The sequence below is a fragment of the Rhinoderma darwinii genome, chromosome 1, assembly GCF_050947455.1.
Source record: "Rhinoderma darwinii isolate aRhiDar2 chromosome 1, aRhiDar2.hap1, whole genome shotgun sequence".
Classification (NCBI taxonomy): Eukaryota; Metazoa; Chordata; class Amphibia; order Anura; family Rhinodermatidae; genus Rhinoderma; species Rhinoderma darwinii.
The window spans coordinates 382,224,538-382,247,912 of NC_134687.1; the positions used below are offsets into that span (position 1 = coordinate 382,224,538).

A 23,375-nucleotide genomic window follows, 5' to 3' on the forward strand; every position below is an offset into this window, starting at 1 on the left:
TTGGAGAGAAACAGTCATGTCAATCGGTAGATTGACAGAAAAATAAAATTGGTTTTTAGTAGATTGGAGAGAAACAGAGTTGTCCATCATGCAGTCATGAAAAATGTTATGTTTTACATTAAGGTTTTAGAAACATGCTACAGAAACATAGAGAAACAAATCAAACTTTTAGACAGTTTGGAAATCACATCTAAATTAATTGATATTTTTGGGGACTGAATGAGTGAAGTATATGGAAACAGTGCAAAAATCTTCCTTTATGAACAAAATTGACACGGCCAGAGGCAATTTTTTTCCAAAATTTTCCATGCGAGACCGAACATGCGTAATTTCCTGTTTATAATAAAATAAAAGAGGTAATGTTGGACATAAGCAATGGATTGAATGAAGCAATGATGTCTGAATATTCTCAGTTTGGTCCAAGCAATTATCTTAAAGGAAATGACATGTTGGAATTGTCTGTGATGAAGTAACTACTTTAGGAAATACTCTAGGCACTGACTATAAAGGCACCAGTGAGAATTGAACTCACGACCCCTGGTTTACAAGACCAGTGCTCTAACCACTGAGCTATGAAGCCGACATATTGACTATGGCAACGACGTGGGTTTTATTCGAAATCACATAAGTCGTATCCGTCCATTAGCCTATAGTTGGTCTTACAAAGGAGAGGGAGGCATGACCAAATAACAGTTTAAAACCATAACTCCAGAACTAGCTGCGAATTTATTGGTTGATTTGCACAAAATTGAAAGAGCTGCTCTTACAAATGAGAAGCCTGAAAGTAAAACTGTAATTCTAGAACTGGCTGCTTATTTATCGGTAGATTGACAGAAAAATGAAATAGGTTTTTAGTGGATTGGAGAAAAAAAGAATCGGCCATCATGCATTCATGAAAAATTTTATGTTTTACTATAAGGTATCAGAAACATGCTTCAGAAACAGAAGTAAATCAAACTTTTAGACAGTTTGGAAATCACATCTGAATGAATTGATGTGTTTGGGGTACAGAATGAGGAACAGAATTGCCCATGATGAATTCCTAAAAAATGTTATGTTTTACATTAAGGTATCAGAAACATGCTTCAGAAACATAGAAACAAATCAAACTTTTAGACAGTTTGGAAATCACAACTGAATGAATTGATGCTATTTATCGGTTTTTAGTGGATTGGAGAGAAACAGTCATGTCAATCGGTAGATTGACAGAAAAATGAAATTGGTTTTTAGTAGATTGGAGAGAAACAGAGTTGTCCATCATGCATAGTTGGTCTTACAAAGGAGAGGGAGGCATGACCAAATAACAGTTTAAAACCATAACTCCAGAACTAGCTGGGAATTTATTGGTTGATTTGCACAAAATTGAACGAGCTGCTCTTACAAATGAGAAGCCTGAAAATAAAAGTGTAAAACTGTAATTCTAGAACTGGCTGCTTATTTATCGGTAGATTGACAGAAAAATGAAATAGGTTTTTAGTGGATTGGAGAAAAAAAGAATCGGCCATCATGCATTCATGAAAAATGTTATGTTTTACTATAAGGTATCAGAAACATGCTTCAGAAACAGAAGCAAATCAAACTTTTAGACAGTTTGGAAATCACATCTGAATGAATTGATGTGTTTGGGGTACAGAATGAGGAACAGAATTGCCCATGATGAATTCCTAAAAAATTTTATGTTTTACATTAAGGTATCAGAAACATGCTTCAGAAACATAGAAACAAATCAAACTTTTAGACAGTTTGGAAATCACAACTGAATGAATTGATGCTATTTATCGGTTTTTAGTGGATTGGAGAGAAACATGCTACAGAAACATAGAGAAACAAATCAAACTTTTAGACAGTTTGGAAATCACATCTAAATTAATTGATATTTTTGGGGACTGAATGAGTGAAGTATATGGAAACAGTGCAAAAATCTTCCTTTATGAACAAAATTGACACGGCCAGAGGCAATTTTTTTCCAAAATTTTCCATGCGAGACCGAACATGCGTAATTTCCTGTTTATAAAAAAATAAAAGAGGTAATGTTGGACATAAGCAATGGATTGAATGAAGCAATGATGTCTGAATATTCTCAGTTTGGTCCAAGCAATTATCTTAAAGGAAATGACATGTTGGAATTGTCTGTGATGACGTAACTACTTTAGGAAATACTCTAGGCACTGACTATAAAGGCCCCAGTGAGAATTGAACTCACAACCCCTGGTTTACAAGACCAGTGCTCTAACCACTGAGCTATGAAGCCGACATATTGACTATGGCAACGACGTGGGTTTTATTCGAAATCACATAAGTCGTATCCTTCCATTAGCCTATAGTTGGTCTTACAAAGGAGAGGGAGGCATGACCAAATAACAGTTTAAAACCATAACTCCAGAACTAGCTGCGAATTTATTGGTTGATTTGCACAAAATTGAAAGAGCTGCTCTTACAAATGAGAAGCCTGAAAGTAAAACTGTAATTCTAGAACTGGCTGCTTATTTATCGGTAGATTGACAGAAAAATGAAATAGGTTTTTAGTGGATTGGAGAAAAAAAGAATCGGCCATCATGCATTCATGAAAAATTTTATGTTTTACTATAAGGTATCAGAAACATGCTTCAGAAACAGAAGTAAATCAAACTTTTAGACAGTTTGGAAATCACATCTGAATGAATTGATGTGTTTGGGGTACAGAATGAGGAACAGAATTGCCCATGATGAATTCCTAAAAAATGTTATGTTTTACATTAAGGTATCAGAAACATGCTTCAGAAACATAGAAAAAAATCAAACTTTTAGACAGTTTGGAAATCACAACTGAATGAATTGATGCTATTTATCGGTTTTTAGTGGATTGGAGAGAAACAGTCATGTCAATCGGTAGATTGACAGAAAAATGAAATTGGTTTTTAGTAGATTGGAGAGAAACAGAGTTGTCCATCATGCATAGTTGGTCTTACAAAGGAGAGGGAGGCATGACCAAATAACAGTTTAAAACCATAACTCCAGAACTAGCTGGGAATTTATTGGTTGATTTGCACAAAATTGAACGAGCTGCTCTTACAAATGAGAAGCCTGAAAATAAAAGTGTAAAACTGTAATTCTAGAACTGGCTGCTTATTTATCGGTAGATTGACAGAAAAATGAAATAGGTTTTTAGTGGATTGGAGAAAAAAAGAATCGGCCATCATGCATTCATGAAAAATTTTATGTTTTACTATAAGGTATCAGAAACATGCTTCAGAAACAGAAGTAAATCAAACTTTTAGACAGTTTGGAAATCACATCTGAATGAATTGATGTGTTTGGGGTACAGAATGAGGAACAGAATTGCCCATGATGAATTCCTAAAAAATGTTATGTTTTACATTAAGGTATCAGAAACATGCTTCAGAAACATAGAAACAAATCAAACTTTTAGACAGTTTGGAAATCACAACTGAATGAATTGATGCTATTTATCGGTTTTTAGTGGATTGGAGAGAAACAGTCATGTCAATCGGTAGATTGACAGAAAAATGAAATTGGTTTTTAGTAGATTGGAGAGAAACAGAGTTGTCCATCATGCATAGTTGGTCTTACAAAGGAGAGGGAGGCATGACCAAATAACAGTTTAAAACCATAACTCCAGAACTAGCTGGGAATTTATTGGTTGATTTGCACAAAATTGAACGAGCTGCTCTTACAAATGAGAAGCCTGAAAATAAAAGTGTAAAACTGTAATTCTAGAACTGGCTGCTTATTTATCGGTAGATTGACAGAAAAATGAAATAGGTTTTTAGTGGATTGGAGAAAAAAAGAATCGGCCATCATGCATTCATGAAAAATGTTATGTTTTACTATAAGGTATCAGAAACATGCTTCAGAAACAGAAGCAAATCAAACTTTTAGACAGTTTGGAAATCACATCTGAATGAATTGATGTGTTTGGGGTACAGAATGATGAACAGAATTGCCCATGATGAATTCCTAAAAAATTTTATGTTTTACATTAAGGTATCAGAAACATGCTTCAGAAACATAGAAACAAATCAAACTTTTAGACAGTTTGGAAATCACAACTGAATGAATTGATGCTATTTATCGGTTTTTAGTGGATTGGAGAGAAACATGCTACAGAAACATAGAGAAACAAATCAAACTTTTAGACAGTTTGGAAATCACATCTAAATTAATTGATATTTTTGGGGACTGAATGAGTGAAGTATATGGAAACAGTGCAAAAATCTTCCTTTATGAACAAAATTGACACGGCCAGAGGCAATTTTTTTCCAATATTTTCCATGCGAGACCGAACATGCATAATTTCCTGTTTATAAAAAAATAAAAGAGGTAATGTTGGACATAAGCAATGGATTGAATGAAGCAATGATGTCTGAATATTCTCAGTTTGGTCCAAGCAATTATCTTAAAGGAAATGACATGTTGGAATTGTCTGTGATGAAGTAACTACCTTAGGAAATACTCTAGGCACTGACTATAAAGGCCCCAGTGAGAATTGAACTCACGACCCCTGGTTTACAAGACCAGTGCTCTAACCACTGCGCTATGAAGCCGACATATTGACTATGGCAACGACGTGGGTTTTATTCGAAATCACATAAGTCGTATCCTTCCATTAGCCTATAGTTGGTCTTACAAAGGAGAGGGAGGCATGACCAAATAACAGTTTAAAACCATAACTCCAGAACTAGCTGCGAATTTATTGGTTGATTTGCACAAAATTGAAAGAGCTGCTCTTACAAATGAGAAGCCTGAAAGTAAAACTGTAATTCTAGAACTGGCTGCTTATTTATCGGTAGATTGACAGAAAAATTAAATAGGTTTTTAGTGGATTGGAGAAAAAAAGAATCGGCCATCATGCATTCATGAAAAATTTTATGTTTTACTATAAGGTATCAGAAACATGCTTCAGAAACAGAAGCAAATCAAACTTTTAGACAGTTTGGAAATCACATCTGAATGAATTGATGTGTTTGGGGTACAGAATGAGGAACAGAATTGCCCATGATGAATTCCTAAAAAATGTTATGTTTTACATTAAGGTATCAGAAACATGCTTCAGAAACATAGAAACAAATCAAACTTTTAGACAGTTTGGAAATCACAACTGAATGAATTGATGCTATTTATCGGTTTTTAGTGGATTGGAGAGAAACAGTCATGTCAATCGGTAGATTGACAGAAAAATGAAATTGGTTTTTAGTAGATTGGAGAGAAACAGAGTTGTCCATCATGCATAGTTGGTCTTACAAAGGAGAGGGAGGCATGACCAAATAACAGTTTAAAACCATAACTCCAGAACTAGCTGGGAATTTATTGGTTGATTTGCACAAAATTGAACGAGCTGCTCTTACAAATGAGAAGCCTGAAAATAAAAGTGTAAAACTGTAATTCTAGAACTGGCTGCTTATTTATCGGTAGATTGACAGAAAAATGAAATAGGTTTTTAGTGGATTGGAGAAAAAAAGAATCGGCCATCATGCATTCATGAAAAATGTTATGTTTTACTATAAGGTATCAGAAACAGAAGCAAATCAAACTTTTAGACAGTTTGGAAATCACATCTGAATGAATTGATGTGTTTGGGGTACAGAATGAGGAACAGAATTGCCCATGATGAATTCCTAAAAAATGTTATGTTTTACATTAAGGTATCAGAAACATGCTTCAGAAACATAGAAACAAATCAAACTTTTAGACAGTTTGGAAATCACAACTGAATGAATTGATGCTATTTATCGGTTTTTAGTGGATTGGAGAGAAACAGTCATGTCAATCGGTAGATTGACAGAAAAATGAAATTGTTTTTTAGTAGATTGGAGAGAAACAGAGTTGTCCATCATGCATAGTTGGTCTTACAAAGGAGAGGGAGGCATGACCAAATAACAGTTTAAAACCATAACTCCAGAACTAGCTGGGAATTTATTGGTTGATTTGCACAAAATTGAACGAGCTGCTCTTACAAATGAGAAGCCTGAAAATAAAAGTGTAAAACTGTAATTCTAGAACTGGCTGCTTATTTATCGGTAGATTGACAGAAAAATGAAATAGGTTTTTAGTGGATTGGAGAAAAAAAGAATCGGCCATCATGCATTCATGAAAAATGTTATGTTTTACTATAAGGTATCAGAAACAGAAGCAAATCAAACTTTTAGACAGTTTGGAAATCACATCTGAATGAATTGATGTGTTTGGGGTACAGAATGAGGAACAGAATTGCCCATGATGAATTCCTAAAAAATTTTATGTTTTACATTAAGGTATCAGAAACATGCTTCAGAAACATAGAAACAAATCAAACTTTTAGACAGTTTGGAAATCACAACTGAATGAATTGATGCTATTTATCGGTTTTTAGTGGATTGGAGAGAAACATGCTACAGAAACATAGAGAAACAAATCAAACTTTTAGACAGTTTGGAAATCACATCTAAATTAATTGATATTTTTGGGGACTGAATGAGTGAAGTATATGGAAACAGTGCAAAAATCTTCCTTTATGAACAAAATTGACACGGCCAGAGGCAATTTTTTTCCAATATTTTCCATGCGAGACCGAACATGCATAATTTCCTGTTTATAAAAAAATAAAAGAGGTAATGTTGGACATAAGCAATGGATTGAATGAAGCAATGATGTCTGAATATTCTCAGTTTGGTCCAAGCAATTATCTTAAAGGAAATGACATGTTGGAATTGTCTGTGATGAAGTAACTACCTTAGGAAAAACTCTAGGCACTGACTATAAAGGCCCCAGTGAGAATTGAACTCACGACCCCTGAAATTGGTTTTTAGTAGATTGGAGAGAAACAGAGTTGTCCATCATGCATAGTTGGTCTTACAAAGGAGAGGGAGGCATGACCAAATAACAGTTTAAAACCATAACTCCAGAACTAGCTGGGAATTTATTGGTTGATTTGCACAAAATTGAACGAGCTGCTCTTACAAATGAGAAGCCTGAAAATAAAAGTGTAAAACTGTAATTCTAGAACTGGCTGCTTATTTATCGGTAGATTGACAGAAAAATGAAATAGGTTTTTAGTGGATTGGAGAAAAAAAGAATCGGCCATCATGCATTCATGAAAAATGTTATGTTTTACCAGAAGGTATCAGAAACAGAAGCAAATCAAACTTTTAGACAGTTTGGAAATCACATCTGAATGAATTGATGTGTTTGGGGTACAGAATGAGGAACAGAATTGCCCATGATGAATTCCTAAAAAATGTTATGTTTTACATTAAGGTATCAGAAACATGCTTCAGAAACATAGAAACAAATCAAACTTTTAGACAGTTTGGAAATCACAACTGAATGAATTGATGCTATTTATCGGTTTTTAGTGGATTGGAGAGAAACATGCTACAGAAACATAGAGAAACAAATCAAACTTTTAGACAGTTTGGAAATCACATCTAAATTAATTGATATTTTTGGGGACTGAATGAGTGAAGTATATGGAAACAGTGCAAAAATCTTCCTTTATGAACAAAATTGACACGGCCAGAGGCAATTTTTTTCAAAAATTTTCCATGCGAGACCGAACATGCATAATTTCCTGTTTATAAAAAAATAAAAGAGGTAATGTTGGACATAAACAATGGATTGAATGAAGCAATGATGTCTGAATATTCTCAGTTTGGTCCAAGCAATTATCTTAAAGGAAATGACATGTTGGAATTGTCTGTGATGAAGTAACTACCTTAGGAAATACTCTAGGCACTGACTATAAAGGCCCCAGTGAGAATTGAACTCACAACCCCTGGTTTACAAGACCAGTGCTCTAACCACTGAGCTATGAAGCCGACATATTGACTATGGCAACGACGTGGGTTTTATTCGAAATCACATAAGTCGTATCCTTCCATTAGCCTATAGTTGGTCTTACAAAGGAGAGGGAGGCATGACCAAATAACAGTTTAAAACCATAACTCCAGAACTAGCTGCGAATTTATTGGTTGATTTGCACAAAATTGAAAGAGCTGCTCTTACAAATGAGAAGCCTGAAAGTAAAACTGTAATTCTAGAACTGGCTGCTTATTTATCGGTAGATTGACAGAAAAATGAAATTGGTTTTTAGTAGATTGGAGAGAAACAGAGTTGTCCATCATGCATAGTTGGTCTTACAAAGGAGAGGGAGGCATGACCAAATAACAGTTTAAAACCATAACTCCAGAACTAGCTGGGAATTTATTGGTTGATTTGCACAAAATTGAACGAGCTGCTCTTACAAATGAGAAGCCTGAAAATAAAAGTGTAAAACTGTAATTCTAGAACTGGCTGCTTATTTATCGGTAGATTGACAGAAAAATGAAATAGGTTTTTAGTGGATTGGAGAAAAAAAGAATCGGCCATCATGCATTCATGAAAAATGTTATGTTTTACTATAAGGTATCAGAAACAGAAGCAAATCAAACTTTTAGACAGTTTGGAAATCACATCTGAATGAATTGATGTGTTTGGGGTACAGAATGAGGAACAGAATTGCCCATGATGAATTCCTAAAAAATTTTATGTTTTACATTAAGGTATCAGAAACATGCTTCAGAAACATAGAAACAAATCAAACTTTTAGACAGTTTGGAAATCACAACTGAATGAATTGATGCTATTTATCGGTTTTTAGTGGATTGGAGAGAAACATGCTACAGAAACATAGAGAAACAAATCAAACTTTTAGACAGTTTGGAAATCACATCTAAATTAATTGATATTTTTGGGGACTGAATGAGTGAAGTATATGGAAACAGTGCAAAAATCTTCCTTTATGAACAAAATTGACACGGCCAGAGGCAATTTTTTTCCAAAATTTTCCATGCGAGACCGAACATGCATAATTTCCTGTTTATAAAAAAATAAAAGAGGTAATGTTGGACATAAGCAATGGATTGAATGAAGCAATGATGTCTGAATATTCTCAGTTTGGTCCAAGCAATTATCTTAAAGGAAATGACATGTTGGAATTGTCTGTGATGAAGTAACTACCTTAGGAAATACTCTAGGCACTGACTATAAAGGCCCCAGTGAGAATTGAACTCACGACCCCTGGTTTACGAGACCAGTGCTCTAACCACTGAGCTATGAAGCCGACATATTGACTATGGCAACGACGTGGGTTTTATTCGAAATCACATAAGTCGTATCCTTCCATTAGCCTATAGTTGGTCTTACAAAGGAGAGGGAGACATGACCAAATAACAGTTTAAAACCATAACTCCAGAACTAGCTGGGAATTTATTGGTTGATTTGCACAAAATTGAACGAGCTGCTCTTACAAATGAGAAGCCTGAAAATAAAAGTGTAAAACTGTAATTCTAGAACTGGCTGCTTATTTATCGGTAGATTGACAGAAAAATGAAATAGGTTTTTAGTGGATTGGAGAAAAAAAGAATCGGCCATCATGCATTCATGAAAAATTTTATGTTTTACTATAAGGTATCAGAAACATGCTTCAGAAACAGAAGCAAATCAAACTTTTAGACAGTTTGGAAATCACATCTGAATGAATTGATGTGTTTGGGGTACAGAATGAGGAACAGAATTGCCCATGATGAATTCCTAAAAAATGTTATGTTTTACATTAAGGTATCAGAAACATGCTTCAGAAACATAGAAACAAATCAAACTTTTAGACAGTTTGGAAATCACAACTGAATGAATTGATGCTATTTATCGGTTTTTAGTGGATTGGAGAGAAACAGTCATGTCAATCGGTAGATTGACAGAAAAATGAAATTGGTTTTTAGTAGATTGGAGAGAAACAGAGTTGTCCATCATGCATAGTTGGTCTTACAAAGGAGAGGGAGGCATGACCAAATAACAGTTTAAAACCATAACTCCAGAACTAGCTGGGAATTTATTGGTTGATTTGCACAAAATTGAACGAGCTGCTCTTACAAATGAGAAGCCTGAAAATAAAAGTGTAAAACTGTAATTCTAGAACTGGCTGCTTATTTATCGGTAGATTGACAGAAAAATGAAATTGGTTTTTAGTAGATTGGAGAGAAACAGAGTTGTCCATCATGCAGTCATGAAAAATGTTATGTTTTACATTAAGGTTTTAGAAACATGCTACAGAAACATAGAGAAACAAATCAAACTTTTAGACAGTTTGGAAATCACAACTGAATGAATTGATGCTATTTATCGGTTTTTAGTGGATTGGAGAGAAACAGTCATGTCAATCGGTAGATTGACAGAAAAATGAAATTGGTTTTTAGTAGATTGGAGAGAAACAGAGTTGTCCATCATGCAGTCATGAAAAATGTTATGTTTTACATTAAGGTTTTAGAAACATGCTACAGAAACATAGAGAAACAAATCAAACTTTTAGACAGTTTGGAAATCACATCTAAATTAATTGATATTTTTGGGGACTGAATGAGTGAAGTATACGGAAACAGTGCAAAAATCTTCCTTTATGAACAAAATTGACACGGCCAGAGGCAATTTTTTTCCAAAATTTTCCATGCGAGACCGAACATGCATAATTTCCTGTTTATAAAAAAATAAAAGAGGTAATGTTGGACATAAGCAATGGATTGAATGAAGCAATGATGTCTGAATATTCTCAGTTTGGTCCAAGCAATTATCTTAAAGGAAATGACATGTTGGAATTGTCTGTGATGAAGTAACTACCTTAGGAAATACTCTAGGCACTGACTATAAAGGCCCCAGTGAGAATTGAACTCACGACCCCTGGTTTACGAGACCAGTGTTCTAACCACTGAGCTATGAAGCCGACATAATGACTACGGCAACGACGTGGGTTTTATTCGAAATCACATAAGTCGTATCCTTCCATTAGCCTATAGTTGGTCTTACAAAGGAGAGGGAGGCATGACCAAATAACAGTTTAAAACCATAACTCCAGAACTAGCTGCGAATTTAGTGGTTGATTTGCACAAAATTGAAAGAGCTGCTCTTACAAATGAGAAGCCTGAAAGTAAAACTGTAATTCTAGAACTGGCTGCTTATTTATCGGTAGATTGACAGAAAAATGAAATAGGTTTTTAGTGGATTGGAGAAAAAAAGAATCGGCCATCATGCATTCATGAAAAATTTTATGTTTTACTATAAGGTATCAGAAACATGCTTCAGAAACAGAAGCAAATCAAACTTTTAGACAGTTTGGAAATCACATCTGAATGAATTGATGTGTTTGGGGTACAGAATGAGGAACAGAATTGCCCATGATGAATTCCTAAAAAATGTTATGTTTTACATTAAGGTATCAGAAACATGCTTCAGAAACATAGAAACAAATCAAACTTTTAGACAGTTTGGAAATCACAACTGAATGAATTGATGCTATTTATCGGTTTTTAGTGGATTGGAGAGAAACAGTCATGTCAATCGGTAGATTGACAGAAAAATGAAATTGGTTTTTAGTAGATTGGAGAGAAACAGAGTTGTCCATCATGCATAGTTGGTCTTACAAAGGAGAGGGAGGCATGACCAAATAACAGTTTAAAACCATAACTCCAGAACTAGCTGGGAATTTATTGGTTGATTTGCACAAAATTGAACGAGCTGCTCTTACAAATGAGAAGCCTGAAAATAAAAGTGTAAAACTGTAATTCTAGAACTGGCTGCTTATTTATCGGTAGATTGACAGAAAAATGAAATTGGTTTTTAGTGGATTGGAGAAAAAAAGAATCGGCCATCATGCATTCATGAAAAATGTTATGTTTTACTATAAGGTATCAGAAACATGCTTCAGAAACAGAAGCAAATCAAACTTTTAGACAGTTTGGAAATCACATCTGAATGAATTGATGTGTTTGGGGTACAGAATGAGGAACAGAATTGCCCATGATGAATTCCTAAAAAATGTTATGTTTTACATTAAGGTATCAGAAACATGCTTCAGAAACATAGAAACAAATCAAACTTTTAGACAGTTTGGAAATCACAACTGAATGAATTGATGCTATTTATCGGTTTTTAGTGGATTGGAGAGAAACAGTCATGTCAATCGGTAGATTGACAGAAAAATGAAATTGGTTTTTAGTAGATTGGAGAGAAACAGAGTTGTCCATCATGCAGTCATGAAAAATGTTATGTTTTACATTAAGGTTTTAGAAACATGCTACAGAAACATAGAGAAACAAATCAAACTTTTAGACAGTTTGGAAATCACATCTAAATTAATTGATATTTTTGGGGACTGAATGAGTGAAGTATATGGAAACAGTGCAAAAATCTTCCTTTATGAACAAAATTGACACGGCCAGAGGCAATTTTTTTCCAAAATTTTCCATGCGAGACCGAACATGCATAATTTCCTGTTTATAAAAAAATAAAAGAGGTAATGTTGGACATAAGCAATGGATTGAATGAAGCAATGATGTCTGAATATTCTCAGTTTGGTCCAAGCAATTATCTTAAAGGAAATGACATGTTGGAATTGTCTGTGATGAAGTAACTACCTTAGGAAATACTCTAGGCACTGACTATAAAGGCCCCAGTGAGAATTGAACTCACGACCCCTGGTTTACAAGACCAGTGCTCTAACCACTGAGCTATGAAGCCGACATATTGACTATGGCAACGACGTGGGTTTTATTCGAAATCACATAAGTCGTATCCTTCCATTAGCCTATAGTTGGTCTTACAAAGGAGAGGGAGGCATGAACAAATAACAGTTTAAAACCATAACTCCAGAACTAGCTGCGAATTTATTGGTTGATTTGCACAAAATTGAAAGAGCTGCTCTTACAAATGAGAAGCCTGAAAGTAAAACTGTAATTCTAGAACTGGCTGCTTATTTATCGGTAGATTGACAGAAAAATGAAATAGGTTTTTAGTGGATTGGAGAAAAAAAGAATCGGCCATCATGCATTCATGAAAAATTTTATGTTTTACTATAAGGTATCAGAAACATGCTTCAGAAACAGAAGCAAATCAAACTTTTAGACAGTTTGGAAATCACATCTGAATGAATTGATGTGTTTGGGGTACAGAATGAGGAACAGAATTGCCCATGATGAATTCCTAAAAAATGTTATGTTTTACATTAAGGTATCAGAAACATGCTTCAGAAACATAGAAACAAATCAAACTTTTAGACAGTTTGGAAATCACAACTGAATGAATTGATGCTATTTATCGGTTTTTAGTGGATTGGAGAGAAACAGTCATGTCAATCGGTAGATTGACAGAAAAATGAAATTGGTTTTTAGTAGATTGGAGAGAAAAAGAGTTGTCCATCATGCATAGTTGGTCTTACAAAGGAGAGGGAGGCATGACCAAATAACAGTTTAAAACCATAACTCCAGAACTAGGTGGGAATTTATTGGTTGATTTGCACAAAATTGAACGAGCTGCTCTTACAAATGAGAAGCCTGAAAATAAAAGTGTAAAACTGTAATTCTAGAACTGGCTGCTTATTTATCGGTAGATTGACAGAAAAATGAAATAGGTTTTTAGTGGATTGGAGAAAAAAAGAATCGGCCATCATGCATTCATGAAAAATGTTATGTTTTACTATAAGGTATCAGAAACAGAAGCAAATCAAACTTTTAGACAGTTTGGAAATCACATCTGAATGAATTGATGTGTTTGGGGTACAGAATGAGGAACAGAATTGCCCATGATGAATTCCTAAAAAATGTTATGTTTTACATTAAGGTATCAGAAACATGCTTCAGAAACATAGAAACAAATCAAACTTTTAGACAGTTTGGAAATCACAACTGAATGAATTGATGCTATTTATCGGTTTTTAGTGGATTGGAGAGAAACAGTCATGTCAATCGGTAGATTGACAGAAAAATGAAATTGGTTTTTAGTAGATTGGAGAGAAACAGAGTTGTCCATCATGCAGTCATGAAAAATTTTATGTTTTACATTAAGGTTTTAGAAACATGCTACAGAAACATAGAGAAACAAATCAAACTTTTAGACAGTTTGGAAATCACATCTAAATTAATTGATATTTTTGGGGACTGAATGAGTGAAGTATATGGAAACAGTGCAAAAATCTTCCTTTATGAACAAAATTGACACGGCCAGAGGCAATTTTTTTCCAAAATTTTCCATGCGAGACCGAACATGCATAATTTCCTGTTTATAAAAAAATAAAAGAGGTAATGTTGGACATAAGCAATGGATTGAATGAAGCAATGATGTCTGAATATTCTCAGTTTGGTCCAAGCAATTATCTTAAAGGAAGTGACACGTTGGAATTGTCTGTGATGAAGTAACTACCTTAGGAAATACTCTAGGCACTGACTATAAAGGCCCCAGTGAGAATTGAACTCACGACCCCTGGTTTACAAGACCAGTGCTCTAACCACTGAGCTATGAAGCCGACATATTGACTATGGCAACGACGTGGGTTTTATTCGAAATCACATAAGTCGTATCCTTCCATTAGCCTATAGTTGGTCTTACAAAGGAGAGGGAGGCATGACCAAATAACAGTTTAAAACCATAACTCCAGAACTAGCTGCGAATTTATTGGTTGATTTGCACAAAATTGAAAGAGCTGCTCTTACAAATGAGAAGCCTGAAAGTAAAACTGTAATTCTAGAACTGGCTGCTTATTTATCGGTAGATTGACAGAAAAATGAAATAGGTTTTTAGTGGATTGGAGAAAAAAAGAATCGGCCATCATGCATTCATGAAAAATTTTATGTTTTACTATAAGGTATCAGAAACATGCTTCAGAAACAGAAGCAAATCAAACTTTTAGACAGTTTGGAAATCACATCTGAATGAATTGATGTGTTTGGGGTACAGAATGAGGAACAGAATTGCCCATGATGAATTCCTAAAAAATGTTATGTTTTACATTAAGGTATCAGAAACATGCTTCAGAAACATAGAAACAAATCAAACTTTTAGACAGTTTGGAAATCACAACTGAATGAATTGATGCTATTTATCGGTTTTTAGTGGATTGGAGAGAAACAGTCATGTCAATCGGTAGATTGACAGAAAAATGAAATTGGTTTTTAGTAGATTGGAGAGAAACAGAGTTGTCCATCATGCATAGTTGGTCTTACAAAGGAGAGGGAGGCATGACCAAATAACAGTTTAAAACCATAACTCCAGAACTAGCTGGGAATTTATTGGTTGATTTGCACAAAATTGAACGAGCTGCTCTTACAAATGAGAAGCTTGAAAATAAAAGTGTAAAACTGTAATTCTAGAACTGGCTGCTTATTTATCGGTAGATTGACAGAAAAATGAAATAGGTTTTTAGTGGATTGGAGAAAAAAAGAATCGGCCATCATGCATTCATGAAAAATGTTATGTTTTACTATAAGGTATCAGAAACATGCTTCAGAAACAGAAGCAAATCAAACTTTTAGACAGTTTGGAAATCACATCTGAATGAATTGATGTGTTTGGGGTACAGAATGAGGAACAGAATTGCCCATGATGAATTCCTAAAAAATGTTATGTTTTACATTAAGGTATCAGAAACATGCTTCAGAAACATAGAAACAAATCAAACTTTTAGACAGTTTGGAAATCACAACTGAATGAATTGATGCTATTTATCGGTTTTTAGTGGATTGGAGAGAAACAGTCATGTCAATCGGTAGATTGACAGAAAAATGAAATTGGTTTTTAGTAGATTGGAGAGAAACAGAGTTGTCCATCATGCAGTCATGAAAAATGTTATGTTTTACATTAAGGTTTTAGAAACATGCTACAGAAACATAGAGAAACAAATCAAACTTTTAGACAGTTTGGAAATCACATCTAAATTAATTGATATTTTTGGGGACTGAATGAGTGAAGTATTACGGAAACAGTGCAAAAATCTTCCTTTATGAACAAAATTGACACGGCCAGAGGCAATTTTTTTCCAAAATTTTCCATGCGAGACCGAACATGCATAATTTCCTGTTTATAAAAAAATAAAAGAGGTAATGTTGGACATAAGCAATGGATTGAATGAAGCAATGATGTCTGAATATTCTCAGTTTGGTCCAAGCAATTATCTTAAAGGAAATGACATGTTGGAATTGTCTGTGATGAAGTAACTACCTTAGGAAATACTCTAGGCACTGACTATAAAGGCCCCAGTGAGAATTGAACTCACGACCCCTGGTTTACGAGACCAGTGCTCTAACCACTGAGCTATGAAGCCGACATATTGACTATGGCAACGACGTGGGTTTTATTCGAAATCACATAAGTCGTATCCTTCCATTAGCCTATAGTTGGTCTTACAAAGGAGAGGGAGGCATGACCAAATAACAGTTTAAAACCATAACTCCAGAGCTAGCTGGGAATTTATTGGTTGATTTGCACAAAATTGAACGAGCTGCTCTTACAAATGAGAAGCCTGAAAATAAAAGTGTAAAACTGTAATTCTAGAACTGGCTGCTTATTTATCGGTAGATTGACAGAAAAATGAAATAGGTTTTTAGTGGATTGGAGAAAAAAAGAATCGGCCATCATGCATTCATGAAAAATTTTATGTTTTACTATAAGGTATCAGAAACATGCTTCAGAAACAGAAGCAAATCAAACTTTTAGACAGTTTGGAAATCACATCTGAATGAATTGATGTGTTTGGGGTACAGAATGAGGAACAGAATTGCCCATGATGAATTCCTAAAAAATGTTATGTTTTACATTAAGGTATCAGAAACATGCTTCAGAAACATAGAAACAAATCAAACTTTTAGACAGTTTGGAAATCACAACTGAATGAATTGATGCTATTTATCGGTTTTTAGTGGATTGGAGAGAAACAGTCATGTCAATCGGTAGATTGACAGAAAAATGAAATTGGTTTTTAGTAGATTGGAGAGAAAAAGAGTTGTCCATCATGCATAGTTGGTCTTACAAAGGAGAGGGAGGCATGACCAAATAACAGTTTAAAACCATAACTCCAGAACTAGCTGGGAATTTATTGGTTGATTTGCACAAAATTGAACGAGCTGCTCTTACAAATGAGAAGCCTGAAAATAAAAGTGTAAAACTGTAATTCTAGAACTGGCTGCTTATTTATCGGTAGATTGACAGAAAAATGAAATAGGTTTTTAGTGGATTGGAGAAAAAAAGAATCGGCCATCATGCATTCATGAAAAATGTTATGTTTTACTATAAGGTATCAGAAACAGAAGCAAATCAAACTTTTAGACAGTTTGGAAATCACATCTGAATGAATTGATGTGTTTGGGGTACAGAATGAGGAACAGAATTGCCCATGATGAATTCCTAAAAAATGTTATGTTTTACATTAAGGTATCAGAAACATGCTTCAGAAACATAGAAACAAATCAAACTTTTAGACAGTTTGGAAATCACAACTGAATGAATTGATGCTATTTATCGGTTTTTAGTGGATTGGAGAGAAACAGTCATGTCAATCGGTAGATTGACAGAAAAATGAAATTGGTTTTTAGTAGATTGGAGAGAAACAGAGTTGTCCATCATGCAGTCATGAAAAATGTTATGTTTTACATTAAGGTTTTAGAAACATGCTACAGAAACATAGAGAAACAAATCAAACTTTTAGACAGTTTGGAAATCACATCTAAATTAATTGATATTTTTGGGGACTGAATGAGTGAAGTATATGGAAACAGTGCAAAAATCTTCCTTTATGAACAAAATTGACACGGCCAGAGGCAATTTTTTTCCAAAATTTTCCATGCGAGACCGAACATGCATAATTTCCTGTTTATAAAAAAATAAAAGAGGTAATGTTGGACATAAGCAATGGATTGAATGAAGCAATGATGTCTGAATATTCTCAGTTTGGTCCAAGCAATTATCTTAAAGGAAGTGACACGTTGGAATTGTCTGTGATGAAGTAACTACCTTAGGAAATACTCTAGGCACTGACTATAAAAGCCCCAGTGAGAATTGAACTCACGACCCCTGGTTTACAAGACCAGTGCTCTAACCACTGAGCTATGAAGCCGACATATTGACTATGGCAACGACGTGGGTTTTATTCGAAATCACATAAGTCGTATCCTTCCATTAGCCTATAGTTGGTCTTACAAAGGAGAGGGAGGCATGACCAAATAACAGTTTAAAACCATAACTCCAGAACTAGCTGCGAATTTATTGGTTGATTTGCACAAAATTGAAAGAGCTGCTCTTACAAATGAGAAGCCTGAAAGTAAAACTGTAATTCTAGAACTGGCTGCTTATTTATCGGTAGATTGACAGAAAAATGAAATAGGTTTTTAGTGGATTGGAGAAAAAAAGAATCGGCCATCATGCATTCATGAAAAATTTTATGTTTTACTATAAGGTATCAGAAACATGCTTCAGAAACAGAAGCAAATCAAACTTTTAGACAGTTTGGAAATCACATCTGAATGAATTGATGTGTTTGGGGTACAGAATGAGGAACAGAATTGCCCATGATGAATTCCTAAAAAATGTTATGTTTTACATTAAGGTATCAGAAACATGCTTCAGAAACATAGAAACAAATCAAACTTTTAGACAGTTTGGAAATCACAACTGAATGAATTGATGCTATTTATCGGTTTTTAGTGGATTGGAGAGAAACAGTCATGTCAATCGGTAGATTGACAGAAAAATGAAATTGGTTTTTAGTAGATTGGAGAGAAACAGAGTTGTCCATCATGCATAGTTGGTCTTACAAAGGAGAGGGAGGCATGACCAAATAACAGTTTAAAACCATAACTCCAGAACTAGCTGGGAATTTATTGGTTGATTTGCACAAAATTGAACGAGCTGCTCTTACAAATGAGAAGCTTGAAAATAAAAGTGTAAAACTGTAATTCTAGAACTGGCTGCTTATTTATCGGTAGATTGACAGAAAAATGAAATAGGTTTTTAGTGGATTGGAGAAAAAAAGAATCGGCCATCATGCATTCATGAAAAATGTTATGTTTTACTATAAGGTATCAGAAACATGCTTCAGAAACAGAAGCAAATCAAACTTTTAGACAGTTTGGAAATCACATCTGAATGAATTGATGTGTTTGGGGTACAGAATGAGGAACAGAATTGCCCATGATGAATTCCTAAAAAATGTTATGTTTTACATTAAGGTATCAGAAACATGCTTCAGAAACATAGAAACAAATCAAACTTTTAGACAGTTTGGAAATCACAACTGAATGAATTGATGCTATTTATCGGTTTTTAGTGGATTGGAGAGAAACAGTCATGTCAATCGGTAGATTGACAGAAAAATGAAATTGGTTTTTAGTAGATTGGAGAGAAACAGAGTTGTCCATCATGCAGTCATGAAAAATGTTATGTTTTACATTAAGGTTTTAGAAACATGCTACAGAAACATAGAGAAACAAATCAAACTTTTAGACAGTTTGGAAATCACATCTAAATTAATTGATATTTTTGGGGACTGAATGAGTGAAGTATATGGAAACAGTGCAAAAATCTTCCTTTATGAACAAAATTGACACGGCCAGAGGCAATTTTTTTCCAAAATTTTCCATGCGAGACCGAACATGCGTAATTTCCTGTTTATAAAAAAATAAAAGAGGTAATGTTGGACATAAGCAATGGATTGAATGAAGCAATGATGTCTGAATATTCTCAGTTTGGTCCAAGCAATTATCTTAACCCCTTCCCGCTCCTTGACGTACTATTACGTCATGGCAGCTGTATCGTTCGCGCTCCATGCCGTAATAGTACGTCTCGGGAGTAACGGCCGTTTCGGCCGTCCTCCCGACACATACAGGAGCTGTGACGCTGCTGTCTTGTTCAGCAGCTGTCACAGCTCCTACAGCGGGGACCGATCGCTGTGTCCCCGCTGATTAACCCCTTAAAAGCCGCGTTCTATAGAGATCGCGGCTTTTTAGGGGTTAAGCTGCCATCGCCGGCCTGCTACGCGATAGCGGCCGGCGATGGTGACTATGGCAACCGGACACCAAACAATGGCGTCCGGCGATGCCATAGACGGAAGCCTAGTGGGTCCTGACAACGTCAGGACCCACTATGCTTGCTGTCAGTGAGTAGCTGACAGTTCTAATACACTGCACTACGCATGTAGTGCAGTGTATTAGAATAGCGATCAGGACCTCCTGCCCTCATGTCCCCTAGTGGGACAAAGTAATAAAGTAAAAAAAAAGTTAAAAAAAGTTGTGTAAAAATAAGAAAATAAAAGATTTAAAAGTATTAAAAGTAAAAATCCCCCCTTTTCCCTTATCAGTCCTTTATTATTAATAAAAATATATAAACAAACAAATAAACTATACATAATTGGTATCGCCGCGTCCGTAACGGCCTGAACTACAAAATTATTTCATTATTTATCCCGCACGGTGAACGCCGTAAAAAAAATAAATAATAAACCGAACCACAATCACAATTGTTTGGTCACTTCACCTATCAAAAAATGGAATAAAAAGAGATCAAAAAGTCGCATGTACCGAAAAATGGTACTGATCGAAACTACAGTTCGTTACGCAAAAAATAAGTCCTCGCACGGCTTCATTGATTGAAAAATAAAAACGTTATGGCTCTTAGAATAAGGTAACACAAAAAGTGAATGATTGTTTACAAAACGTATTTTATTGTGCAAACGCCATAAGACATAAAAAAAAACTATAAACATCTGGTATCGCCGTAATCGTATCGCCCCGCAGAATAAAGTGAATATGTCTTTTCTAGCGCACGGTGAACGCTGTAAAAAAAAACGAAAAAAAAAACAATCGTACAATTGCTGTTTTTTAGTCACCACGCCACCTAAACATAGAATAAAAACTGATCAAAAAGCCGCATGCACCCCAAGAAAACTACAATGGATTCCTCAAGGGGTCTAGTTTCCAAATTGGGGTCACTTTTGGGGGGTTCCCAATGTTTTGGCACCACAAGACCTCTTCAAACCGGACATGGTGCCTAATAAAAAAGAGGCCTCAAAATCCACTGGGTGCTCCTTTGCTTCGGAGGCCGGTGCTTCAGTCCATTACCGCACCAGGGCCACATGTGGGATATTTCTCAAAACTGCAGAATCTGGGCAATACGTATTAAGTTGCGTTTCTCTGATAAATCCTTTTGTGTTATAAAAAAAATGGTATAAAGAGGATTTTCAGACAAAAAAAAAAAATGTCAATTTCACCTCTACTTTGCTCTAAATTCCCGTGAAACACCTAAAGGGTTCATAAACTTTCTAAATGCTGTTGTGGATACTTTGAGGGGTCTAGTTTCTAAAATGGGGTGTTTGATAGGGGTTTCTAATATATGGGCCCCTCAAAGCAACTTCAGAACTGAACTGGAACCTAAAAAAATAAATAAATGAGGCAATACTTCGCTTCTTACATTATACTGATAATGAGCCGTGCCCACCCCGAGATGACCCCAGTTTTGACCGTTTGTATAAACGGAGACCCCTATTAGACCGTTCCAGTGCCCGGTTTTCCCCAGCATACACCCCTGAGAAGTGTATTTCTATTGATGAGTCCCTGGTACATTTTAAAGGGAGGGTTCAATTCCGCCAGTACCTGCCGGGTAAGAGGGCAAGGTATGGCGTGAAGATGTATAAGCTGTGAGAGTGCATCAGGGTATACCTACAGGTTTAGGATATATGAAAGAAAGGCCACCCCCAAACCAGACTGCATCCTGGACTACAATAGGTACATGGGAGGGATGGACTTGTAAGATCAAGCCCTGAAGCCCTACAGCGCCATGCGGTGTGGTATAAGAAGCTGGCCGGGCACATCATACAGATGGCATTGTACAATGCGTACATGCTACATCGATGTGCAGGCCAGACGGGAACTTTCCTGGAATTTCAAGAGGTGATTATCAAGAACCTAATCTTTAGGGACCAAGAAGGGGGGGCACCCAGTACTTCTGGAAGCGAGCCCACACGCATCGTACCAGGGCAACACTTTCCAGGAGAAGTTCCCCAAACTGGCAAGAAGGGAAAAAGTCAAAAGAGGTGCAAAGTCTGCTATAAGAGGGGGTAAGGGAGGACACAATATATCAATGTGACACGTGTCCCGAATAACCAGAGCTCTGTATGAAAGTGTTTTAAAATTTATCATACATCCCTTGGTTTATAATTTACCCCAATTTTACTTACCCTGATGCACTCCACACAGCTTATCCCCCCTCGTCTTTCCCCTCTGGGCCCTGCTGTGTGTCCAGGCAGCTGATAACAGCCACATGTAGGGTATTGCCATATCCGGGAGAACCCACATTACAGTTTATGGGGTGTAGGTCTCCGGTCAAAATGCTCACTACACATGTAGATGAATGCCTTAAGGGTGTAGTTTTTAAAACGGGGTCACTTCTTGGGGGTTTCAACTGTTCTGGTACCTCAGGGGCTTCTGCATACATGACTTCGCACTAGAAAATCCCCAGTAGGCCAAATGGTGGTCCTTTCCTTCTGAGCCCTCCCATGGGCCCAAATGGCAGTTTATCACAACAAATGGGGTATTGCGGCCCTCAGAACAAATTGCGCAACAGAATGGGGTATTTTGTTTCTTGTGAAAATAAGAAATTTTCAGCCAAAACTACATATTATTTGAAAAAAATAATTTTGTTTTCATTCCCAGCCCAATTCAAATAAGTTCTGTGAAAAAACTATGGGGTCAAAATGGTCACAACACCCATAAATGAAGTCCTTGAGGGGTGTAGTTTCCAAAATGGGGTCATTTGTGGTTGGTTTCTATTGCTTTGATACCTCTGGGGCTCTGCAAATGCGACATGGCACCCGAAAACCAATCCAGCAAAATCTGGACTCCAAAGAACACACAGGGCTCCTTTCCTTCTGAGCCCTCCCATGGGCCCAAACGGCAGTTTATCACCACAAATGGGGTATTGCCGCACTCAGGACAAATTGGGCAACAGAATGGAGTATTTTATTTCTTGTGAAAATAAGAATTTTTGAGCTAAAATGACATATTATTGGAAAAAATATATATTTTTTTAATTCCCAGCCCAATTCAAATTAGTTCTGTGAAGAAACTATGGAGTCTAAATGGTCACATTACCCATAAATGAATTCCTTGAGGGGTGTAGTTTCCAAAATGGGGTAACTTCTGGTGGGTTTCCATTGCTTTGATACCTCTGGGGCTCTGCAAATGCGACATGGCACCCGAAAACCAAACCAGCAAAATCTGTACTCCAAAGAACACACAGCGCTCCTTCCCTTCTGAGGCCTCCCATGGGCCCAAACGGCAGTTTATTGCCACAAATGGGGTATTGATGCACTCAGGAGAAATTGGGCAACAAAATTGAGTATTTTGTTCCCTGTGAAAATAAGAAATTTTGGTAAAAAATTACATCTTATTGGAAAAAATGTCATTTTTTTAATGTCACAGCCCAATTGAAATAGGTGCTGTGAAAAAACTGTGTGGTCAAAATGCTAACAACAACCATAAATGAATTCCTTGAGGGGTGTAGTTTCCAAAATGGGGTCACTTTTGGTGGGTTTCCATTGCTTTGATACCTCTGAG

At 35.9% G+C, this 23,375-nt stretch overlaps 10 non-coding genes across 10 annotated transcripts; all 10 read right to left on the reverse strand.

Moving 5' to 3' along the window:
* Positions 1 to 507: 507 nt before the first annotated feature.
* On the reverse strand, positions 508 to 580 carry TRNAT-UGU (transfer RNA threonine (anticodon UGU)). Its single transcript has one exon. It is a non-coding gene; the product is annotated as a tRNA-Thr (tRNA).
* A 1,598-nt stretch (positions 581 to 2,178) lies between these two features.
* TRNAT-UGU (transfer RNA threonine (anticodon UGU)) lies at positions 2,179 to 2,251 on the reverse strand. Its single transcript has one exon. It is a non-coding gene; the product is annotated as a tRNA-Thr (tRNA).
* Positions 2,252 to 4,471: 2,220 nt separating this feature from the next.
* TRNAT-UGU (transfer RNA threonine (anticodon UGU)) lies at positions 4,472 to 4,544 on the reverse strand. Its single transcript has one exon. It is a non-coding gene; the product is annotated as a tRNA-Thr (tRNA).
* Positions 4,545 to 7,720: 3,176 nt separating this feature from the next.
* TRNAT-UGU (transfer RNA threonine (anticodon UGU)) lies at positions 7,721 to 7,793 on the reverse strand. The gene has a single exon. It is a non-coding gene; the product is annotated as a tRNA-Thr (tRNA).
* Positions 7,794 to 9,003: 1,210 nt separating this feature from the next.
* TRNAT-CGU (transfer RNA threonine (anticodon CGU)) lies at positions 9,004 to 9,076 on the reverse strand. Its single transcript has one exon. It is a non-coding gene; the product is annotated as a tRNA-Thr (tRNA).
* Positions 9,077 to 10,656: 1,580 nt separating this feature from the next.
* Positions 10,657 to 10,729, reverse strand: TRNAT-CGU (transfer RNA threonine (anticodon CGU)). The gene has a single exon. It is a non-coding gene; the product is annotated as a tRNA-Thr (tRNA).
* A 1,720-nt stretch (positions 10,730 to 12,449) lies between these two features.
* On the reverse strand, positions 12,450 to 12,522 carry TRNAT-UGU (transfer RNA threonine (anticodon UGU)). Its single transcript has one exon. It is a non-coding gene; the product is annotated as a tRNA-Thr (tRNA).
* A 1,707-nt stretch (positions 12,523 to 14,229) lies between these two features.
* TRNAT-UGU (transfer RNA threonine (anticodon UGU)) lies at positions 14,230 to 14,302 on the reverse strand. The gene has a single exon. It is a non-coding gene; the product is annotated as a tRNA-Thr (tRNA).
* A 1,721-nt stretch (positions 14,303 to 16,023) lies between these two features.
* Positions 16,024 to 16,096, reverse strand: TRNAT-CGU (transfer RNA threonine (anticodon CGU)). The gene has a single exon. It is a non-coding gene; the product is annotated as a tRNA-Thr (tRNA).
* Positions 16,097 to 17,811: 1,715 nt separating this feature from the next.
* Positions 17,812 to 17,884, reverse strand: TRNAT-UGU (transfer RNA threonine (anticodon UGU)). The gene has a single exon. It is a non-coding gene; the product is annotated as a tRNA-Thr (tRNA).
* Positions 17,885 to 23,375: the final 5,491 nt, after the last annotated feature.